The sequence below is a fragment of the Chiloscyllium plagiosum genome, chromosome 7, assembly GCF_004010195.1.
Source record: "Chiloscyllium plagiosum isolate BGI_BamShark_2017 chromosome 7, ASM401019v2, whole genome shotgun sequence".
In the NCBI taxonomy this organism is placed as follows: domain Eukaryota; kingdom Metazoa; phylum Chordata; class Chondrichthyes; order Orectolobiformes; family Hemiscylliidae; genus Chiloscyllium; species Chiloscyllium plagiosum.
The window spans coordinates 66,765,892-66,772,205 of NC_057716.1; the positions used below are offsets into that span (position 1 = coordinate 66,765,892).

The window sequence follows — 6,314 nt, forward strand, 5'->3', positions numbered from 1 at the left end:
TATGTAACGGTATTGTCTAATGTACAAATGTCATTGTCACTGTCTTGTCATACATGGAACTGGGATTTGAGGTTTGTCCTCATCTCCCTGTAAAATGGTTGAATGGTAGGGTTTGGGGCCTAGCTTTGCTGCTCCTCTCCCTTGTAACATTGCTGTCTCTTATGTACAGCTGTAAATGTTTTTTGTAAACTGTTTGTTGGTAATTTGTTTAATAAAATATAAATATAACCAGGAGCTGTAGCATCCTCTTAGTTTAGGGGACTGACTCTATGCTGGCTGGTATTACAGTCAGTATGTTACTGCTTCCCCCTTTTTTTTTTGGAGGAGGAACCTGATTTCTGAACTGGCTGAATTATTTAGCCAGTTTAACTGGCATTCCTTTTAGTGAGGACTGATTGTGCACATCAGGAGTTTAACAATGTGTTTCAGATGTGACTCAGTTCTCATTAGGGGAGTGTTGTTTCACTGGCTGGTTACAGCCTGTGTGTTACTCTTTTCGAGAAAAGGATAATGTTAATTTTGTGGTAAGGCTTAGCCCTTGGACTCTAGTTTTCTGTTTTTTGTATGTCTTCACTTTTTATTGGTGTTTGGACTGAGCCCTTGTGGAAGACATACGTTTTTACCAGAGGAGCTGTTCCTGTGGAGAGGCCTAGCCCTGGGACTGGGCCTCTGAAGATTGAACACCTGTGTGTGTGTTGGGAGGAGAGCTCTTGTTGTATCCTGGAGTTTGGGACAACACCTTTTCCTTTGGGAGTGGATCAAACCTCTGAGTTAACTGCACCTGTACAATGTACTGTTCCTGTTAGTGGACCTGGTTTTCCAAGGCTGGGCCAGGATTCTATGGAGACTGAACACCTGTGGGGTGTGTATTTGCTGCCTTCGGGAGTGGACTCTGCCCTTGGTTGTCAACTCTGTTTTTAGCAATGGACTCTGTAATTTGGAGTGGACTCTCATTCTGACAATGCACATTGTATACTGGAGTGGCCTCTTCCTGGAAATGGATTCTATATTTTGAAGACTGTATATAGATTTGGACTGTGTACCAGAAAGGACTGTTTTTTGGTAATGAACTGTATTGTGGTGTTTCCTGGGTCTATCACCTGGACTGTGTCCCTGGATCTGGCAGGCCTTGCTATGAGCTGGTAGGCTCATGGGTTGTCCTGAAAGCAGTCACCCAGAGAGCCAGAGGGTGGGTAGGCTGTCCTGAGAGCTGGAAGGTGGGTAGGCCACCCTCCTGCAAGTTGCCCTGAGAGCCAGAGGGTGGGTAGGCCGTTTTGAGCACTGTTGTCCCGAGAAGGGGTATTCAGGATGGGCTAGAGGTGGTCGCAAGCTGTGTCCGAGCAGCCGAGACCCAGAAGGTGCGTAGGGCCAGGCTTAGATCCGGAAGGCTTGTGGGCTACCCTGCACGCTGTCATCCCAGGGAAGGGGATGGGCTGTCCTAGAGGTGGCTGGAAGGTGTGCCAGGGATAGCCCACTGGCTGGATGGTGCATCAGGGTGGGTGAGAGCCCAATGGTACTTGGGGGCAGACCGAGAGCCAGAAGGTGGGTAGCTGTCCTCCGTGCTGTCACCCTGGGCAGGTACTGGGGTGGGCTGCCCCAGAGGTGGTCGTAAGGTGCTGAGGGTGGTTAGTGAAGCCGGAAGGTGGGTAGGCCGTCCTGATTGCTGTCACCCTGGGTGGATACTGGGTGGGCTGTCTTAGAGGTGGTCAAAAGATGTGTCAGGGCGGACAGAGAACTGGAAGGGGCATGGGGTGGACAGAGCCAGAAGGTGTGTAGGGGCAGGCTGCCTTAGAGTGGCCGGAAGGTGGGAGGGACGGGGCTTGCTGGGTCTGTATTGTATGCACTGTTTATGTAACTTGATTGTCATTTTATGTAAAAATGTCATTGTCACTGTCTTTTATATGTGAAACTGGGATTTGAGGTTTGTCCTCTCCCTGTAAACTGGTTGAACGGTAGGGTTTGGGGTCTGGCTTTGCTGCTCTTGTAAAATTGCTGTTGTATACAGCTGTAAATGAACAGTTTTTTGTAAACTGTTTTTTGTAATTTGTTTAAAATATTAACCAGGAGATGTAGTATCTCCTCTATTTTTAGGGGACTGACTGAGCTGGCCATCTGGCCCACCTAGTCAGTGTTCCTGCTGTTTAAAAAGGAGTGTTTCTTTGTCTTTTTCCCCTCTTTTTTTTTTAAATAAAGAAAAAATAACCAGATGAGAATCTCCCTGGTTCAGTGACTGACTCTGAGCTGGCTGCTCAGAGCCAGTGTACAAATAAACAAATGGTGACTCTGTAACAAGATACAGCTTCTGTGCAGTTATTTCACAAACAAACATTTCTCTCTTTCTTAGATTAGATTACTTAGTGCAGAAATAGGTCCTTCGGCCCAACAAGTCCACACCGACCTGCCGAAGCACACCCACCCAGACCCATTCCCCTACATTTACCCCTGCACCTAACACTACAGGCAATTTAGCATGGCCAATTCACCTAACCTGCACATTTTTTTTTTTTGGACTGTGGGAGGCACCCGGAGGAAACCCACGCAGACACTGGGACAAACTCCACACATGCTGCAATAGTTTCTGTTTAATCCACTTGTCTGCTCCAGTTAATGCCATCCATTCCTCTAGAAAATTCCACCTATTCCATAGGTTTTCTCTCTAATATGCAGTGATGAAGTTAAAATTCAAAGACACTGGTCCCCTATCAGCTTACAACACAGGATCCATCACCCACCCTGGAGCTTATTTTTTTCAATCCCAAGAAAGATTCTGGGTAATCCCAAAAGGAGAATGAGAAAACTGTAAGCTGTTTGTTTTATGTATTTTCAGTATTGGAGCTGATTTCCTTGAATGCTAGGAGAAATATTTGCTGCTTTGTTATTTTGGAACTTTGGGGGGAAAAAAAAAATCAAAACAATGGCACTTTTATAGAGGAGGAAGACAAAGGTAGTGACCACATGAGACGTGAATCAAATGGAGAAATAAACCTGCACTACTGTCTGACCCAATATGAGTATGCACAGCTGCCTGTTCTGCTGTTTGATTTCCAGTATCTCTGGCTATTGGAGTCACCTAAGAAAAATTAACAAATAGTGAAATTCACAATTGACCTTGGAAAATTCTGAGGGGTTTCACAGCAGAGGAACAGAACTGTTTTTAAAGTGTAATTTTTTTGTAAATCTATATTAGTGAGTAGAGTGGGTCTTTTATGTTTAACTGAGATCTGTCTCTTAAACATATAAAACTATGGTACTAAGTTAGTCTAGAGCAGTAAGATTGTGCTATTTTCTGGGTCTGTAGATTAAGGTGCACAGATGACCTTAAAGAGTGATGTGCTCTTCCTGTTGGATGTGTGAGTAGGGAGTGTTTCCATGTTACTAATTGTCTGTAGGATTCACAACCAAACACACTTCCTATCATATCACATGGATTGGCTGGAGTGGCAATGAGGAATAAGAAGTTTATAGGAACTAAGGTGTGATGAATAGCAATTGCAGGAAGAGTGAGAAACCAAAAATGCAGTCAGATAGATGAGTTACCTCCAGGAAAGATAAGAGAAGGAGGCAGTTCATGTAGGAGTTTTCTGCAGCTATCCCCATTTCTAACAATGTGCTGTTTTGTAAAATGTAGGGGTTGATGGACTTTCAGAGGAATTAGATCCAGGAGTTACATGCCCTTGGAGGAGTGGGATGGCCATAGGGCAGAGATGTTACCTGAAATGTTCCACAAACTGACATCCTACCTCCCCAATGTACAGGAGACCACATCAAGAGCAATGGACACAGTAGATCAAATGTCTGGATTTGAGGTGCAGAGATTTTTCTGCACATTCAAACATCTCATCTACTGTGTCTGTTGCTCTTGATGTGGTCCCCTGTACATTGGGGAGTCAGGACACAAACTTGCAGAATGTTTCAGAACAACTGAGACACACTCACCAACCAAGCCCACCACCCTGTGGCTGACCACTTCAACTCCCCATCCCACTCCACCAAGTGCATGCAAGTCTTGGGCCTCCTCCACCGCCAGATCCAAGCTATCCAATGTCTGGAAGAAGAACACCTCACTGTTTACCTTGCGACCCTCCAACTCCATGGCATCAACATCGACTTCACCAGTTTCTGTACCTCCCCTACCCTACCTCTTCCCACATCCAACCCTCCAACTCAGCACCACCTTCTTGGAATGTCAGACCTGTCCATTTTCCTTCCCACCTATCCGCCTCACCCTCCCCTCTGACCGATCAATATCACCCCCTTGCATCTACATATCGCCTTCCCCCTTTTCCCCATAGTACCCTCACCCTGTATTTATGTCTCAGCATTTCCCCCCCCCACCCAAATAATCCCAATGAAGGGAGTATGCCCGTAAGGCCGACTCTCCTGCTCCTTGGATGCCACCTGACCTGCTGTGCTTTTTCAGCACCACATGTTTCAATCCCCTTAAAGATCTATGTGTTGAATCTGAGGCGGTAGAGATATTAAACAAGTATTTTGCATCAGTGATTACTGTGGAGAAGGATATGGAAGATAGAGAACATGGGGAAATAAATAGTGACATCTTGAAAAATATCCATATTACAGAGGAGGTGGTGCTGGACAGCTTAAAATGCATAAAGGTGGATAAATTCTTGGGATCTGATCAGGCGTACCCTAAAATTCTGTGGGAAACTAGGGAAGTGATTGCTGGGCCCCAATATTTGTATCATTGATAGTCACAGGTGAGGCGCTAGAAGACTGAAGATTGGCTAAGCGGTGCTACTATTTAAGAAAGTAGGTAAGGAAAAGTCAGGGAACTATAGACTAGTGAGCCTGCCATCGGTGGTGGGTATATTGTTGGAGGGAACCCTGATGGATAGGATTTACATGAATTTGCAAAGGCAAGGACTGATTTGGGATAGTCAACACAGGAAATCGTGTCTCACCTAACTTAGCTGACGGTTTTGAAGAAGTAACAAAGAGGATTGATGAGGGCAGAACAGTGGATGTGATCTGTAAGGCATTTGACAAGGTTCCTCATGATAAACTGTATTCACATGGAATACAGGGAGAACTCACAATTTGGATACAGAACTGGCTCAAAGCTAGAAGACAGATGGTGGTGGAGGGTTGTTGTTAAGACTGGAGGCCTGTGACGAGTGGTGTGCCACAAAGATTGATGCTGGGTCTACTGCTTTTCACCACTTATATAAATAAGTTGGATGTGAACATAGGAGATATAGTTAGTAAGTTTGCAGATGACACCAAAATTGGAATTGTAGTGGACAGAGTAGAACGTGATTTTGATTACTGGATTAGTAGTGCTGGAAGAGCACAGCAGTTCAGGCAGCATCCAAGGAGCAGCAAAATCGACGTTTTGGGCAAAAGCCCTTCATCAGGAATAAAGGCAGTGAGCCTGAAGCGAGGAGAGATAAGCTCGAGGAGGGTGGGAGTGGGGAGAAAGTAGCAGAGAGTACAATAGGTGAGTGGGGATGGGGATGAAGGTGATAGGTCAGCGAGGAGAGGGTGGAGTGGATAGGTGGAAAAGGAGATAGGCAGGTAGGACAAGTCCGGACAAGTCATAGGGACAGTGCTGAGCTGGAAGTTTGGAACTAGGGTGAGGTGGGGGAAGGGGAAATGAGGAAACTATTGAAGTCCACATTGATGCCCTGGCGTTCTTCTTCCTCCAGGCGTCTGGTGGTGAGGGAGCGGCGGTGAAGGAGGCCCAGGACCTCCTTGTCCTCGGCAAAGTGGGAGGGGAAGTTGAAATGTTGGGCCACGGGGCGATGTGGTTGATTGGTGCGGGTGTCCCGGAGATGTTCCCTAAAGCGCTCTGCTCGGAGGCGCCCAGTCTCCCCAATGTAGAGGAGACCACATTGGGAGCAACGAATACAATAAATGATATTAGTGGATGTGCGAGTAAAACTTTGGATGTGGAAGGCTCCTTTAGGGCCTTGGATAAAGGTGAGGGAGGAGGTGTGGGCGCAGGTTTTACAGTTCCTGCAGTGGCAGGGGAAGGTGGGTTGTAGGGGGATGTGGACCTGACTAGGTAGTCATGGAGGGAACGGTCTTTGTGGAAGGCAGAAAGGGGTGGGGAGGGAAATATATCCCTGGTGGTGGGGTTTTTTTGGAGGTGGCGGAAATGTCGGCGGATGATTTGGTTTATGTGAAGGTTGGTAGGGTGGAAGGTGAGCATCAGGGGCGTTCTGTCCTTGTTACAGTTGGAGGGGTGGGGTCTGAGGGCGGAGGTGCGGGATGTGGATGAGATGCGTTGGAGGGCATCTTTAACCACGTGGGAAGGGAAATTGTGGTCTCTAAAGAAGGAGGCCATCTGGTGT

The 6,314-nt window shown here is 46.6% G+C and overlaps 1 protein-coding gene across 2 annotated transcripts in view; it reads left to right on the plus strand.

The window, feature by feature from the left end:
* Positions 1-6,314, plus strand: part of tgfbr2l (transforming growth factor beta receptor-like) — a 101,112-nt gene that overhangs the window by 10,031 nt on the left and 84,767 nt on the right. The window lies entirely within an intron of this gene.